This window comes from Pinus tabuliformis, chromosome 8, assembly GCF_031772625.1.
Source record: "Pinus tabuliformis cultivar Carrire ecotype Pingquan chromosome 8, CPIR1, whole genome shotgun sequence".
NCBI lineage: Eukaryota > Viridiplantae > Streptophyta > Pinopsida > Pinales > Pinaceae > Pinus > Pinus tabuliformis.
In genome coordinates, this window is record NC_142294.1 from 1,587,634,832 (window position 1) to 1,587,652,421 (window position 17,590).

The window sequence follows — 17,590 nt, forward strand, 5'->3', positions numbered from 1 at the left end:
TATTTTAAGACTGACGTTTTGGGCACGCTAACTAAAAAGTTAGATGTTTTGTAGGCCAAACAAAAACAAGTTGAAGCAGAATGCGCATTAGCCATATTCTATCCACACCTCCAAAAGAAACATAGTCAAAGGGAGTGTCCCCTGGATATGGTTCAAACATGTGCTATCTCCACTAAAGATCATTCGAGAGATCAATGCCTGTCACTTCTAGGATTAAAAATTGTGTTTAAAAAGTCAAGGAGGAAATAGAACCAACATATCTTATGTCTTAGTGTTGACAATGGAAAGCTTTTCCTTCAGGTACGATGCAAGATCCCTCTTTGTTTTATTCTGGGAAGTATGTTCAAGAGTAGAATCCTAGATCTACATGGCAGGAAAAACCGTATCCAACATTTCCTTCGCCAAATCAATCGTTCATTGGACATGCATGGCCAAAATCACAATATCCTACCCCATTGTGGTAGAATCCAGCTAATAATCCCTATCCCTCACAATGGACTAATACATTTGCGCAAAATCCAATATGGCTTCAAAATTGGCAACGCACGGTGGGACTTGTTAATCCGCCTATAGGGATGAACCTGTTGTGCTCTACAACAACCCCCCATTTCGTATCATCCTTATTCACAAATAATCATATGAAATGGGTCCCTTTTAGTTTAATTGGTATCAACTTTGTATTATTCGAAAAGGTCCTAAACCAAAGTGAAAATAATACAAAGACCTTTTCGATAAACCCACTTTTGATCTTAATAATGCAAATAATCAATCTTTAATCATTGCGATAAAGCGATCGCAAGATCGCATATCGCAATGACATAGGGAGCATACGTTAACGGCCCATTGGTTTTCGCCGATGCGATATCGCTATTGGCTATCGGCAATATTCTATCCATGTTCTTAAAGTGCCCCAGGTAATAAACCCCTATGCGATGCGATATCGCTATCGGCGATCGGCGAAATGCTATCCATGTTTTTGTAAAATGCCAATATTCCCGATGCGATGCGATATCGCTATCGGCGATCGGGGTTGTCAAAAGGTAACAATAGAAGGAGTTAAGTTCCCCCAATGCCCGATTGCGATAAAGCACAAATTTAAAAAAAGCCGTTAAAATAGAGGGATATTACGATCAATTCATATTAAAAGCTTGATCTTTCGAACAATGATTTACCTGCGCTCAACCGCCAAAACATCCAAGGCACGCTTAAACGAATCATTTGGCCGATTAGTGATATGATGGGCATTTAAAGGATTGGCAGGTTTTAAACGGCCATTTAATGTAATATTAAGTCCTAAAAGCGCCTCATAGATTGAATCCGCGGCCACCTTAAAGGTTAATCCCTCATAATGCATTGATCAATATATATTTCTCATATTTGGTTTTCATTGCCAATTCTCTGTGATACGTTTGCTTTCACTCCTGTGCAGAATTCTTCCAAAGCAGAAAACTCAAACAGAATGGGGAAGAAGTCAAACAAAACCACAGTCGCTTCCACCTCGCCAGCCCCAGCACAATCCGTCGCTGATCAAAAAAATAAAAAGAAAGGATTGATATCTGATACTACATGTTCTGGTCTCGGCAAAACTACTTGGCAAAGTACTTATAATTTGATCGAGGCCGAAGAACCTGAAGTGACAACAGTACAAGCCTCTGTAGATCCAACTCGGAAATCTGATGGTACCTTGAAGGACTTAGCCAACTCCTTCCTTCATCAGATAGCATCTCGGGAACAAATCCTCCCTTATACGGATGTAGTGCGATGGGAAATTGAGGAAATCCCAATCATGGACAGAACCTTCTGCACCAGAGACGGGAGAATTTTCGGGTCATTCAAGGCTAACGATTTAAGGCAAATGTATCATTTTCCTGAACCAGAGAAGAAGTACAACAAGGCGTTTTTGGAGAAGTTCCGAAAGGAGAATGAAGTTGAATCCGAACCCATTCGGGATTGGAGACAAAATCCGGAAAAACACAAACATGAATCTTCCCGTAAGTACTCGGTTGATTCCCTATGTTCTCCTTATTGTTATGCTGGAATAATGATGTGTAGATTGTGGGGTTGCACGACTCTGCTAATTTCACTATAGAAATGGTTCCCTTGATGGAAGCGGCGTGTAACAGTGAAATAATGGATTGGGCCACTATTCTCTCAGATAAACTAGCAACAACTATTCTTGAGTTTAGAAATAAGACCCGCATTACTGAAAGGGTAATTCCCCCATTCTACTACAGTGCCTATATCTTAGATACCTTGTGTTTTAACTCTGAATTTCCTGTGCTCGGCTGGAGGTGGACACCACAAGACCCTATGCCTATTCACATATACCATCAGAAATTATGGAAATCATCTTATAAGCACCATTTATATCAAGTCTGTAATGGCTTTATGTTACCCATTCATTACTCTATTTTTGATAAACCTGCTCCCAAGATTTCCTACCAAGCAGGGATTGATTTAACATCAATAGGAAGATGGTTCGGCGAGGAGAAGTTTACTTATATAAGAGTTTTCAGTAGCCAAGCCGAACCTCACATCCTTCCTTTGTACATACCTGATAAACTGCTGGCGAGGGAAATAGCTTATCAGATCATTGCTGAGAGTGTTACACAGACTCTCAAGAAAAATAAAAAGAAAGGCTGGCCCTCTTTTCCTTTGAGATGCGGTGTTTACACCTTGCATGATCTTAAACATGCAGAGAAAGAAGCTACAAAGATAAGATCATTAACTCTAGCAACTCTCGCTAATAGGCAGTTTGATCCCAACAAAGTTGCCTATAATGCACTTGAACAGGCCAAATTTTCAAAGTTTGATCATAAAGAAGATATGTTCGATGACCTGTTCTCCTTAGCTGAGTCAATAATGTAGGTTAAGGCATTTGCCAGAATGAAATATCAAGATGAAGGGTTGGTTGAATTCAACAGACTTAGAGAACAGAGGTTGCAAACTCTGCCTCTAGATCTGTTAGCAACGACCCCAACTACATCCTCAAGCGAGCCTGAAAGGGGACAGTCAAAGGAACCTCCGGTTATAACAACAGAACAAGAAAAACCACAGGAGGAAACTCAGACTAAAGAACAGGAGAAAGTGCAGGAGGAGACCCAGACTAAAGAACAGAAATAGACCAACATTGAAGTAAATGTGGATACTCATATTGATCCAAAATTGCTCCAGGAATGGCAGCAATTTGATTCTATTATCAGCGGTCTGGAATGTTCAAAGGATACCGAAACTTCGAAAGCAGTAGACATACAGGAAACCACTTCACAACAGGTTCTAAGTGGAACCAGCAGCTCACCCATCTCAAAAGAAGTAGAAATAATACCAAAGGACCCATCTGATCAAATCATTTTGCAGGTAGAAGAGATTCCTCCCTTGGATGTCTTCTACAGCCCGAGGCATAAAGCTGTAGTAAAACGACAGAGGAAGAGAAGAAGGACTGATCAACCTTCCCTTTTCCCAGAACAGACGGTCACGGGCAATGTGGTTTGGAAAGAAGAAGTTGACCCATCCGATGACCTGACCAAACTGTCACAATATGCTGGAGCCTATTCGGCAGCAACGATAGACAAGGCATCAGAGGTAAGCCTTTTATTGAAAACAAAAGATCAGGAAATCTTCTTATTACAGGCACAGCTAACTGAAGCAAAGCAGAAGGCAGAGCAGGCAGAACAACAATTGTTGACACAACAGCAAGTAAACAATCAACTAACTCAACAATTGCAGGCAGAGAAACAAAGGATTGACCACAGTGCAATCCAGAAGCAGAAAGAGTTATCAGAGGCCCTGGCACAACTGAAGGCAGCAAATGAGCAAATGCTAAAAACAAAAGATGAGCAGATTGCTCAACTATCAGCACAGCTTGAAAAGACAAAGGGCGTTCCGCAAATAACTGAATTCAGAGTAGAAGCACTGCAGATAAATACGGCATTGATAGCCCAAATTAAGCTTCTATGTCAACAAATCGCCCAGGCGGAGCCACTATGTGAATTGACGGCATCTATAAATGAGAAAATAGAAAAGGCTAGGACGGAATTGGATCAAGCTGAAGACACGATAGCTGCATTTCTTGACTGGCAAGATACTGATCAGGGACAAGAGGCGAATTTACCAAGAATTTTAGAGTCAAATAAAGATATATTATTCACAGAATGGCAGTCCCAGTTAATGAAAGCAGAGAGGGCAGGTTCAAGGTGCAAATCAACTACAAGCAATTTAGTTGAATTAGTTAATAACACTCTCTACTTGTCAAATATGATTTCCCAATGCACACCAGGAAAATTGACAGCAATGAAAACATTGGAGCAGTCATGTTACCCAGATCTAGAGGAAAAAGGAAGATTAATTGCTGGAATTAACAGTTTAACATGGGACACCTATTGGTTCTTCTTCGTAAAACCACACACTCAAAGAGCCGCCCTCAAATGCCTCACAGATGCAATCGGGTGTATCATCCCCGATATTCAGGATGACACCTATGCTGCCCAGCTCAGCTCTCACCTCAACAGACCGCCCGAAGTGGAGCCGATGCTTGCGATAAGTCAGCTCAGATTTAAAGGCAAACAGCCTACTTGATGAGTCATGTCGCCGACTGCCAGGTTGCTGAGGAAAATATGATCAAAATCAATTGATACCAATTAAGTAGGATTTCAATTTCATAGATAGTTAGCTTAATTTAGTATTTATAGACCCTTTCATTGTTTTGGAAAGGGTCGTAAAGTTTTGTATATGACTTAAAGCTTGAAGTTGCACTACTGTACTTCAGGCCTATTCTTTTATAAAACTGGACCAATTATTCTAATTTTGGCAAGGAAGCTTTTATACAAATGTGCACTACTGTCTTTGTTTGAAATTATTTCTGCATTGGAAGAAGAATCTCAAATAGCGATTGATATTGGGAAGTGACACGCAGCTCATATGGTACTATTATCTATGTCTGAATTCATTCTTTTTATATGAATTGTCATTTGATCGCCTTTGCTATTATCGAATATATGTATGTGCTTTAACAACAGTTCTGTATTCTTTCCACTATTGGATGTTTACGGTATGCTTTTCTTTTAATCATATATGTGTCGATGATATAAACGATAAGTGTAGTAATATTGTTTTAATCGCTTTGTTTAACTATTTAAGCAAAGTAATCCTTGAATGAATTAATATCCATGTTTATTAGATGGAGTCATCTATATGCCTATCCATAGACATAGATCATCAAACGCTACACTTCAAAGTACAATAGTTCCCGGGATTAGTAATAGTTCTTATATTTTTGCTGATAGATTAAGTTATTCACCTATCATTAGATTAGACAACTAATCATTCATCCATCCCGTTTTATTCATTATTGGGAAACTGGTCCAATCATATCCAGTCAGAGCCACCATTCCAAATGGAAAAGGAGCTGTACTAAGGTCCAGACCGGGTGGTTATCCCCCAATGTTGTTGCAACGATTTTCGAGGCATCAACATTTTTGGCGCTAGAAGGAGGGCCATCAGTTGTGAATGGCAAGCAAACCCAAATCTGCAAGCCATTCTAAGAGTAATTCTCCCTCCGTATCCCCTCGTACTTCCAAATTACATGCTGGTTCTCCAGTATCCAAACAAGAAGGAGAGGAATCAACTACCACTGCTCAAAACCACCATACTCCAGAACAATTAAGTCTTGAATCTCCTGAAGTTCAGTCTCTCATTCATAAACTTTAGAGCTTCTCGATTTCACCACAGAAATCTGAGGTATCTCAAAGCAGTGAGACTTCGCAATTTAATCTACCTCATCCTCTCACTAGACTTCAGAGTGGAAAACTCGGTATTGAACCTACTAAGTTCCCTTTACCTAAAAGGAAAAAGGCAAAGAAGAACACTGAAGGATCTGATAGTGAGACACTTTCATCCACATCCTCCATCTCATCTTCCCCAGTGCGAAGTCAACCATCCACTCCATCATTACATATTGTTGTTCATCAGGGATTAGAAACTTCAGCATCCCAACCTGCTCACTCATTAACATCAATTCCTTCCCAGACATCTGGAATTTCAACAGTAGTATCATCCACTACTGCTATTACAATGGCAGATCCATGGACCAGGCCTGGTGCGGTCAACATGCCTGCACCATTGCATGCATTACCTGATGCTCCTGAGAAATGGCTTCCCAAGTTTAATCCAGATGATGGAACCCAAGCTGAGGAACATATCAATAACTTTGTGTTAGCAGTTAATTTGAAGGGAGTAACAGAGCAAGATGTTGTCGTTCGGCTTTTCCCTTATACTCTGCAGGGATCAGCTGGATCCTGGTATTTTTCTTTACCTTCTGGTTCCATTACCAGTTGGACGACATGCCAAGAACAGTTTCGTACTAAGTATGGAGACGATAGATCTTTAGCTACACTAATAAACGATCTCTCCAATCTTAGGATAGAGCATAGGGAACCAATCAAAGAGTTTAATGCGCGATTTAATAAGCTATTGAATAAAATCCCAACCGCCTCCAAACCAAGTGAACAAATCAGAAGTGAATGGTATATCACTGCCCTACCTGCCAATATAGCTATTTTTGTAGATAGGGCCAGAAAACCAACACTAGCTGAAAACATGAAAGAAGCACTTGCTATGGAGAAACGTATCAATGCTCTGGAAAAGAAAGCTGCTCTTGAGGATAGAAAAACCAAAAAAGTTTCTTTCAAAGATGATTCAAAGAAGAAAACCCCGAAAGATCCATATGACATGGAGGGTCTCCAAAAGGTCCTCAAAACGATGTCCAATGAAATGGTTGAAATAAAAAAACAAGTTGCTGAAACCTCAACCAAGAGTCCTTTCAAGAATTACAAGAGAACCGAATCAAAACCACCAAGTGTCGTATCTAATGCAGATTTAGATCAAGAGGAAGAAGAAGAAACAATCTCACCAGCTGATGATGAAGAGGAAGTTGTTGAATGCCATGGAATGTGGGATTTCATACTACCTAACTCCGATACAGATAACGAAGAAGAAGCTTTTCCTGTCACTACTAGGAGTAAAAGTACCTCCGAACCTGTTCAGGCAACTTCAAAGAAAAGGAGTGCAGGTGCTGCTACAACAAAGGAAAAAGTATCTACAAAGAAGCCACCTGCAGCAGTTCCTCAAAATCAACCTTCCACCTCAAATGCTCCCTCAACATCCAAAACTTTAGTAGTATCCGATTCAATGGATTACAATATCGTTGATGATATGAAGAAAACTAAGGCAAACATTACCATGTTTGAACTTAGCAAATTAAAACATCAGCAGAAATTGCTTCTCAAAGAATTGAATGTTGTTCCCTCTTCACCTCTTCCCAGTGCTAAAGCTGCAAATGATTCAGGACAACCCCCTTCTGGTATGGTTGAAGCTACTGATTCAGTCCTGATTGGAGATAGATCAAATTCTCATACTCCACCTTTCCTTTTGACCTATGAGATCTACAACCAAAACCTACATAACTGTTTGATTGACTCAGGGGCATCATCCAATATAATGCCTGCTTCAGTTTGTGCTAAACTGAATATTGAACCCCAGAAGTCGGCTATTCATATTGTACAATTGGTTAGGACTAAAGTACAGGTCTTAGGTGAGATTAACTCTGTAACTATCAGGTTGTCAGCTGATCCTAGAGTAGTACAAAGAATCGATATCTTGATCGCCGATATACCTGAGTTTTATGGTTTAATCTTGAGTAGGGATTGGTCTGAAAAGCTCCATGGGTATATTTCTACCGATTGGTCTCATATGTGGTTACCCTATAAGGGAAAGCCAAATCAAATAAAGATCGATCGGGAGAAACACATGACCCACACAGTAACAGATTTTGAACAGGAAAATCAACCAATAGCCTTCAATAACAACATCTTGGGGAATTATTCTTCTGAGTCATTTTTTGGCAATTTCACTGCCCAACCATCTCCTTTCCCAGTAAACAATTTAACATCACAGATTGAAAACTATTCGCAAGCAGATAAGTCAAGATGTTTTAATGATACTGGGGAAACTGTAAATAAAATTGTTAATACTTCTTTATTTTGGTCTTTATATTTTGATGGCTCCAAATCTAATGAAGGGTCTGGAGCAGGGTGTATCTTGGTTAGCCCGCAAGGAGAGAAAACAATGTTGTCCTGTAGGTTAGAATTTGAATGCACGAACAACACAGCCGAGTATGAAGCCTTAATCCAAGGATTGTATAAAGCAATCGGCCTTAAAGTACAATATTTGAAAGTATTCGGCGATTCTGAAATTATTATCAAACAGGTGAGAAATACAATTCATTGTCTTTCAAATCATCTTAAACATTATCAGTCGCTTGTACAAGAACTCACCTCACACTTTTCGGCATTCAATATTTCATCAATTCCCAGGTCTCAAAACTCGAGAGCTGACCTGCTAGCCAATGTGGCTTCTAAGCTCCTCCCTTTAGAAGATTATAGCCCGGATAGGTTTTCAGTAGAATTACTTTTTAGGCCATCAATTCCTGACAATGTCACTAATTGGAGAGTATTCAACCATGACGACGACATTTTACAATTTTTGACTTCAGAAAAGTCCTATGATGATCAAATCATTGAGGAAAACGAACATGACCTTCAAATGAGAGGTAAGTCCAAGGAAAATTCAATCCCAAAGCCTGTGGTGAAGCTTGAGGATCTTTATGATATTAAAGACAGGTTTAAACCTGTGACCAATGCAAAGCTCCAAAGCTCTACTTTAAGGTTTGAATTGATAAACCTTGGCACTGAAAAAAATCCTCAAAACATCAATCTAGGATTAGGACTTTCCATAGAAGAAAAGGAATCATTCATTAGACTATTACGGAAAAATAAACATGTTTTTGCTTGGAAGTATGACGATTTAAAGACATATGACACATTCATAATCCAGCATACCATTCCAATGCTTCCTGAACAGAAGCCAATTCAACAGAAATTGAGAAAAATACATCCAAACTTAGAGAGTCAAATAAAAACTGAACTTAATAAACTCTTGAAAGCCAAGATTATTTTTCCCATTCGGCACTCAAACTGGGTCTCCAATATGGTGCCAGTCAGAAAGAAAAATGGCGACATTAGGATTTGTATTGATTTCAGAAATTTAAATAAGGGGAGCTTAAAAGATAATTTCCCATTACCTACTATGGAACAGATACTCCAATCAGTAGCGGGCTCTGAATTGATGTCCTTTCTAGACGGTTTCTCAGGATATAACCAGGTTTTGGTCCATCCTGACGACCAGCTCAAAACCACATTCAGAACAAAATGGGGAACATATGCATATCAGAAAATTCCTTTCGGACTTATTAATGCAGGAGCGACGTTCCAAAGAGCGATGGATATAGCCTTTAAAGGGTTAATTAATAGAACAGTAGTTGTCTACCTAGACGACATTACTGTATTTTCTAAGGAGAGGTCCAATCATTTGCAGGATTTAAATCAAATCTTTCAACACTGCAAAAGATACGGTATTTCTCTTAACCCTAAAAAATCATTTTTCGCTCTTGACCAGGGAAAGCTCTTAGGCTTTATTGTGTCTAAAGATGGCATTTATATTGATCCCGACAGGATCAAAGAAATCTCTAAAATCCCTTTCCCTCATAACAAAAAATCCATGCAGTCATTTTTAGGCCAGATCAATTTTGTTAAAAGATTCGTTCCAGACTTTTCTCAAATTATTTTACCACTTCAAACTATGATTAAGAAAAATTCAGTTTTTAGATGGGGATCAGCAGAAAAGGAAGCGTTTGATTTAATCAAACATTCAATAATCAATGCCCCCACTTTGAATACTCCTGATTTTTCCAATCATTTCACATTGTATACCATCGCAACCGATTTATCTTACGCGGCAGTACTGACACAGATCAACGATCACAAAGTAGAAGCACCCATTTCATTTTATAGTTCAAATCTTCAGGGTGCTGAGCTGAATTACTCCGAAGTAGAAAAACAAGCCTTTGTTGTATATAAAGCTGTCAAACATTACAGACCCTTCCTTTTAAAAGCCCATACAAAAGTAATAGTTCCTTTCCCTGCAGTAAGGCTACTATTAATCCAAAGAGAACTAGGTGAAAAAAGGGCAAATTGGGTTACAGCGCTTCAAGAATATGACTTAGAAATTAAGCCAGCAAAGATTGTTAGGGGCCAAAGTTTTTGCAGGTTATTGGCAGGAGCATCCAATATTCCAGAATCATGTGATGCAGATCAAACCGAAGAAATCAACCAGATAAGTATTACTGATTCTGAATCACAATATGCAGATCTGATTTTTTATTTGAAAAATGGATATGCACCTCCTAACCTGTCTTACAAAAACAAAAGGGCCATTAGACTAAAGGCAAAGAATTTCACAATTATTGATGATGTGCTTTTTAGGCAGAATTATGATTCAATCTTATTAAGATGCCTAGAAAAACCTGAAGCACAAAAGGTTTTGCAGGAGTTACATGATGGAACAGCAGGAGGACATTTTGGAGCTGACACAACAGCCCACAAAATTATTCATGCTGGATACTATTGGCCCACTCTTTTTAAGGAAATGCCGCAATTGTCAAACTTCTAGTGGAAGACAAAGAAAACCAGCTTTTCCTTTGCAACCAGTCAACATTGAACAACCATTTGAGCAATGGGGATTGGACATCATCGGGGAAATCACACCACATTCTTCCAAACAGCATAAGTATATCCTTACCGCTACTGATTATTTTACTAAGTGGGTTGAAGCAATTCCTTTGAAGACAACAAATTCTGAAGCAATCATTGAATTCATAGATCGATTCATCATTACCAGGTTTGGTGTCCCAAATGCTCTTGTTTTTTATAATGCATCTTACTTCTATGGCAATGCTATGTTTGATTTCGCTATTAAACGAGGATTTAAATTGAAATATTCTGCTAATTACTATCCCCAGGGTAATGGTTTAGCAGAATCTACTAATAAAAATCTGATTAAAATCATTAAGCAAACTATCGAACAGAATCATAAAAACTGGCACAAATCCTTAATGTTTGCATTATGGGCTGATAGGATAACATAGAAGGATTCTATAGGACCTTCTCCTTTCAATCTTGTATATGGAAAAGAAGTAGTGCTACCCACAGATCTTGTTCTTCCTTCCTTAACCCTAGTGCAATTTATTGAAGAAAGCCCTTCTTCTTCTATTCAACTTAGACATGACCAAATTTTAAAATTAGAAGAGGAAAGAGAAAAAGCCAAGGTTATTCATGCCAAACATCAAAAAATCATCGAGGCATCCTTTGATTCAGTCTCATCCGGTTCAAAACAATTTCAAGTCGGTGATTTAGTTCCGAAATGGGACAAAGCCCATGAGGAAAAGGGAAAACACACCAAGTTCCAGAAAATGTGGCTTGGGCCATTTCAGATCTGTGAAAAGATAGGCCATTCGACCTTCATATTACAAGATTTATCAGGTTTGAGAGATTCTCTCCCTGTTAATGGCCTTATCTTAAAAAAATTCTTCAATTGAGGAGGTAACCCCTTCTCCTTTTGTTTTAATAGGATTTTGTAGTTTGTAGGATCATTAGGAAATAAAGTTGTAAGGTATCTTCCATTGACCTTTGCTGTGTTTGAAGAGTTGCTCAACAGAAGTAGTGTTGATATTTGCTTTTAAAATAATAGAAGTCTTAGACAAAAGGGATAATTTCTAGGAAATTAGGTATAATTGCATTCTCAAACCACACTTCAAGTTTTGTGAACTCCCCTCAATGTTTAGAAAAATTGTGAATCATTTTAGGTTTTCAAATTGGTCATAAAAAGCTTATCAATATCAAAACAAGAACTAATCCAACTTCAGCACCTTCAACTCTTACCCTGTCATCCATTTACTCTTAAGGAGAAAATTGTCCATCCCATTCATCAAAGTTTATGGTTATTCATAGTGTAATTCTAAAATATCTGATATTAAAGATAAGAGGTCTTATTATAAGCCTGCTTACCATGTTCATAGGGAAATAGTTTAACCGACATTACCAATACTGCATACCAAAACAGGGTAATGGCTTATAATTATAAGACAAGGGGTCTCATCATGAGCCAGCTTGTTCGGTTAGATTACTACCAGTGAATGGCATTGTCAATAGCTGGCCACCAAACCAGGACAATGGCTTTTTATCTTAGCGAAAACAGAAAAAGGAAATACAAAATATGAAAACATGTTTTGAATTCATTTTGTTAATCACACTCTTAAATGGATGGGATAGTGGACGATAACATGGTTAAAAGGTATCCCTATCGAAACTATGAACGTTTGCTGGCAGCAGAGGCTCTACCTATGACAGACGAGTTAACTATAAAAGCTGATTTGGAAAGGTTTTCTGTTTTATCATTATAAACCAATAGAGGCCTATTTAAAACTTAGAATGTATCTAATTTTAAGCAAGAGAGGAAATTAACAAAAATAGTTTCATTTTATTCGGAATGCATATATACCTATTTATATTAGAATTTTCCCCTTTGATTGGAACTCTATTTTGGAAAAGTTTAAGTATTTCATAATTTGCAGAGATAACTGTTTCTTCCAGCGAATCGCCAATTGTTGTGCTCTACAACAACCCCCCATTTCATATCATCCTTATTCACAAATAATCATATGAAATGGGTCCCTTTTAGTTTAATTGGTATCCACTTTGTATTATTCGAAAAGGTCCTAAACCAAAGTGAAAATAATATAAAGACCTTTTCGATAAACCCACTTTTGATCTTAATAATGCAAATAATCAATCTTTAATCATTGCGATAAAGCAATCGCAAGATCGCATATCGCAATGACATAGGGAGCATACGTTAACAGCCCATTGGTTTTCGCCGATGCGATATCGCTATCGGTAATATTCTATCCATGTTCTTAAAGCGCCCCACGTAATAAACCCCGATGCGATGCGATATCGCTATCGGCGATCGGCGAAATGCTATCCATGTTTTTGTAAAATGCCAATATTCCCGATGCGATGCGATATCGCTATTGGCGATCGGGGTTGTCAAAAGGTAACAATAGAAGGAGTTAAGTTCCCCCAATGCCCGATTGCGATAAAGCACAAATTTCAAAAAAGCCATTAAAAGAGAGGGATATTACGATCAATTCATATTAAAAGCTCGATCTTTCGAACAATGATTTACCTGCGCTCAACCGCCAAAACATCCAAGCCACGCTTAAACGAATCATTTGGCCGATTAGTGATATGATGGGCATTTAAAGGATTGGCAGGTTTTAAACGGCCATTTAATGTAATATTAAGTCCTAAAAGTGCCTCATAGATTGAATCCGCGGCCACCTTAAAGGTTAATCCCTCATAATGCATTGATCAATATATCTTTCTCATATTTGGTTTTCATTGCCAATTCTCTGTGATACGTTTGCTTTCACTCCTATGCAGAATTCTTCCAAAGCAGAAAACTCAAACAGAATGGGGAAGAAGTCAAAGAAAACCACAGTCGCTACCGCCTCGCCAGCCCCAGCACAATCCGTCGCTGATCAAACAAATAAAAAGAAAGGATTGATATCAGATACTACATGTTCTGGTCTCGGCAAAACTACTTGGCAAAGTACTTATAATTTGATCGAGGCCGAAGAACCTGAAGTGACAACAGTACAAGCCTCTGCAGATCCAACTCGAAAATCTAATGGTACCTTGAAGGACTTAGCCGACTCCTTCTTTCATCGGATAGCATCTCGGGAACAAATCCTCCCTTATACGGATGTAGTGCGATGGGCAATTGAGGAAATCCCAATCATGGACAGAACCTTCTGCACCAGAGACGGGAGAATTTTCGGGTCATAGAAGGCTGATGATTTAAGGCAAATGTATCATTTTCCTGAACCAGAGAAGAAGTACAACAAGGCGTTTTTGGAGAAGTTCTGAAAGGAGAATGAAGTTCAATCCGAACCCATTCGGGATTGGAGACAAAATCCGGCAAAACAAAAACATGAATCTTCCCATAAGTACTCGGTTGATTCCCTATGTTCTCCTTATTGTTATGCTGGAATAATGATGTGTAGATTGTGGGGGTTGCACGACTTTGCTAATTTCACTATAGAAATGGTTCCCTTGATGGAAGCGGCGTGTAACAGTGAAATAATGGATTGGGCCACTATTCTCCCAGATAAACTAGCAACAGCTGTTCTTGAGTTTAGAAATAAGACCCGCATTACTGAAAGGGTAATTCCCCCATTCTACTACAGTGCCTATATCTTAGATACCTTGTGTTTTAACTCTGAATTTCTTGTGCTCCGCTGGAGGTGGAAACCACAAGACCCTATGCCTATTCACATATACCATCAGAAATTATGGAAATCATCTTATAAGCACCATTTATATCAAGTCTGTAATGGCTTTATGTTACCCATTCATTACTCTATTTTTGATAAACCTGCTCCCAAGATTTCCTACCAAGCAGGGATTGATTTAACATCAATAGGAAGATGGTTCGGGGAGGAGAAGTTCACTTATATAAGAGTTTTCGGTAGCCAAGCCGAACCTCACGTCCTTCCTTTGTACATACCTGATAAACTGCTGGCAAGGGAAATAGCTTATCAGATCATTGCTAAAAGTGTTACACAGACTCTCAAGAAAAATAAAAAGCAAGGCTGGCCCTCTTTTCCTTTGAGATGCAGTGTTTACACCTTGCATGATCTCAAACATGCAAATAAAGAAGCTACAAAGATAAGATCATTAACTCTAGCAACTCTCCCTAATAGGCAGTTTGATCCCAACAAAGTTGCCTATAATGCACTTGAATAGGCCAAATTGTCAAAGTTTGATCATAAAGAAGATATGTTCGATGACCTGTTCTCCTCAGCTGAGTCAATAATGCAGGTTAAGGCATTTGCCAGAATGAAATATCAAGATGAAGGGTTGGTTGAATTCAACAGACTTAGAGAACAGAGGTTTCAAACTCTACCTCTAGATCTGTTAGCAACGACCCCAACTACATCCTCAAGCGAGCCTGAAAGGGGACAGTCAAAGGAACCTCCGGTTATAACAACAGAACAAGAAAAACCACAGGAGGAAACTCAGACTAAAGAACAGGAGAATGTGCGGGAGGAGACCCAGACTAAAGAACAGAAATAGACCAACATTGAAGTAAATGTGGATACTCATATTGATCCAAAATTGCTCCAGGAATGGCAGCAATTTTATTTTATTATCAGCGGTCTGGAATGTTCAAAGGATACCGAAACTTCGAAAGCAGTAGACATACAGGAAACCACTTCACAACAGGTTCTAAGTGGAACCAGCGGCTCACCCATCTCAAAAGAAGTAGAGATAATACCAAAGGACCCATCTGATCAAATCATTTTGCAGGTAGAAGAGATTCCTCCCTTGGATGTCTTCTACAGCCCAAGGCATAAAGCTGTAGTAAAATGACAGAGGAAGAGAAGAAGGACTGATCAACCTTCCCTTTTCCCAGAACAGACGGTCACGAGCAATGTGGTTTGGAAAGAAGAAGTTGACCCATCCGATGACCTGACCAAACTGTCACAATATGCTAGAGCCTATTCGGCAGCAACGATAGACAAGGCATCAGAGGTAAGCCTTTTATTGAAAACAAAAGATCAGGAAATCTTCTTATTACAGGCACAGCTAACTGAAGCAAAGCAGAAGGCAGAGCAGGCAGAACAGCAATTGTTGACACAACAGCAAGTAAACAATCAACTAACTCAACAATGGCAGGCAGAGAAACAAAGGATTGACCACAGTGCAATCCAGAAGAAGAAAGAGTTATCAGAGGCCCTGGCACAACTGAAGGCATTAAATGAGCAAATGCTAAAAACAAAAGATGAGCAGATTGCTCAACTATTAGCACAGCTTGAAAAGACAAAGGGTGTTCCGCAAATAACTAAATTCAGAGTAGAAGCATTGCAGATAAATACGGCATTGATAGCCCAAATTAAGCTTCTATGTCAACAAATCGCCCAGGCGGAGCCACTATGTGAATTGACGGCATCTATAAATGAGAAAATAGAAAAGGCTAGGACGGAATTGGATCAAGCTGAAGAAACGATAGCTGCATTTCTTGACTGGCAAGATACTGATGAGGGACAAAAGGCGAATTTACCAAGAATTTTAGAGTCACATAAAGATATATTATTCACAGAATGGCAGTCCCAGTTAATGAAAGTAGAGAGGGTAGGTTCAAGGTGCAAATCAACTACAAGAAATTTAGTTGAATTAGTTAATAACACTCTCTACTTGTCAAATATGATTTCCCAATGCACACCAGGAAAATTGACAGCAATGAAAACATTGGAGCAGTCATGTTACCCAGATCTAGAGGAAAAAGGAAGATTAATTGCTGGAATTAACAGTTTAACATGGGACACCTATTGGTTCTTCTTGGTAAAACCACACACTCAAAGAGCCGCCCTCAAATGCCTCATAGATGCAATCGGGTGTATCATCCCCGATATTCAGGATGCCACCTATGCCGCCCAGCTCAGCTCTCGCCTCAACAGACTGCCTGAAGTGGAGCCGATGCTTGCGATAAGTCAGCTCAAATTTAAAGGCAAACAACCTACTTGATGAGTCATGCCGCCGACTGCCAAGTTGCTGAGGAAAATATGATCAAAATCAATTGATACCAATTAAGTAGGATTTCAGTTTCATAGATAGTTAATTTAGTACTTATAGACCCTTTCATTGTTTTGGAAAGGGTCGTAAAAGTTTTGTATATGACTTAAAGCTTGAAGTTGCACTACTGTACTTCAGGCCTATTCTTTTATAAAACTGGACCAATTATTCTAATTTTGGTAAGGAAGCTTTTATACAAATGTGCACTACCGTCTTTGTTTGAAAGTATTTCTGCATTGGAAGAAGAATCTCAAATAGCGATTGATATTGGGGAGTGACACGCAGCTCATATGGTACTATTATCTATGTCTGAATTCATTCTTTTTATATGAATTGTCATTTGATCGCCTTTTCTATTATCGAATATATGTATGTGCTTTAACAGCAGTTCTGTATTCTTTCCACTATTGGATGTTTACGGTATGCTTTTCTTTTTTCATATATGTGTCGATGATATAAACAATAAGTGTAGTAATATTGTTTTAATCGCTTTGTTTAACTATTTAAGCAAAGTAATCCTTGAATGAATTAATATCCATGTTTATTAGATGGAATCATCTATATGCCTATCCATAGACATAGATCATCAAACGCTACACTTCAAAGTACAATAGTTCCCAGGATTAGTAATAGTTCTTATATTTTTTTTGATAGATTAAGTTATTCACATATCATTAGATTAGACAACCAATCATTCATCCATCCCCTTTTATTCATTATTGGGAAACTGGTCCCATCATATCCAGTCAAAGCCACCATTCCAAACGGAAAAGGAGCTGTACTAAGGTCCGGACCGGGTGGTTATCCCCCAATGTTGTTGCAGCGATTTTCGAGGCATCAACAGAACCCTGAATCTCAACCTACACTGCAAGCTCCATTTTAGTTGCCTCCAAATCCTCAACCTCTGATGCGTCCTTAGTTACCAACTCAGCCAAATCCTAACCCTAATAATAGACCTATCTAGTATGTACAAATCATTGAAAATCTAGACTATGAAATAA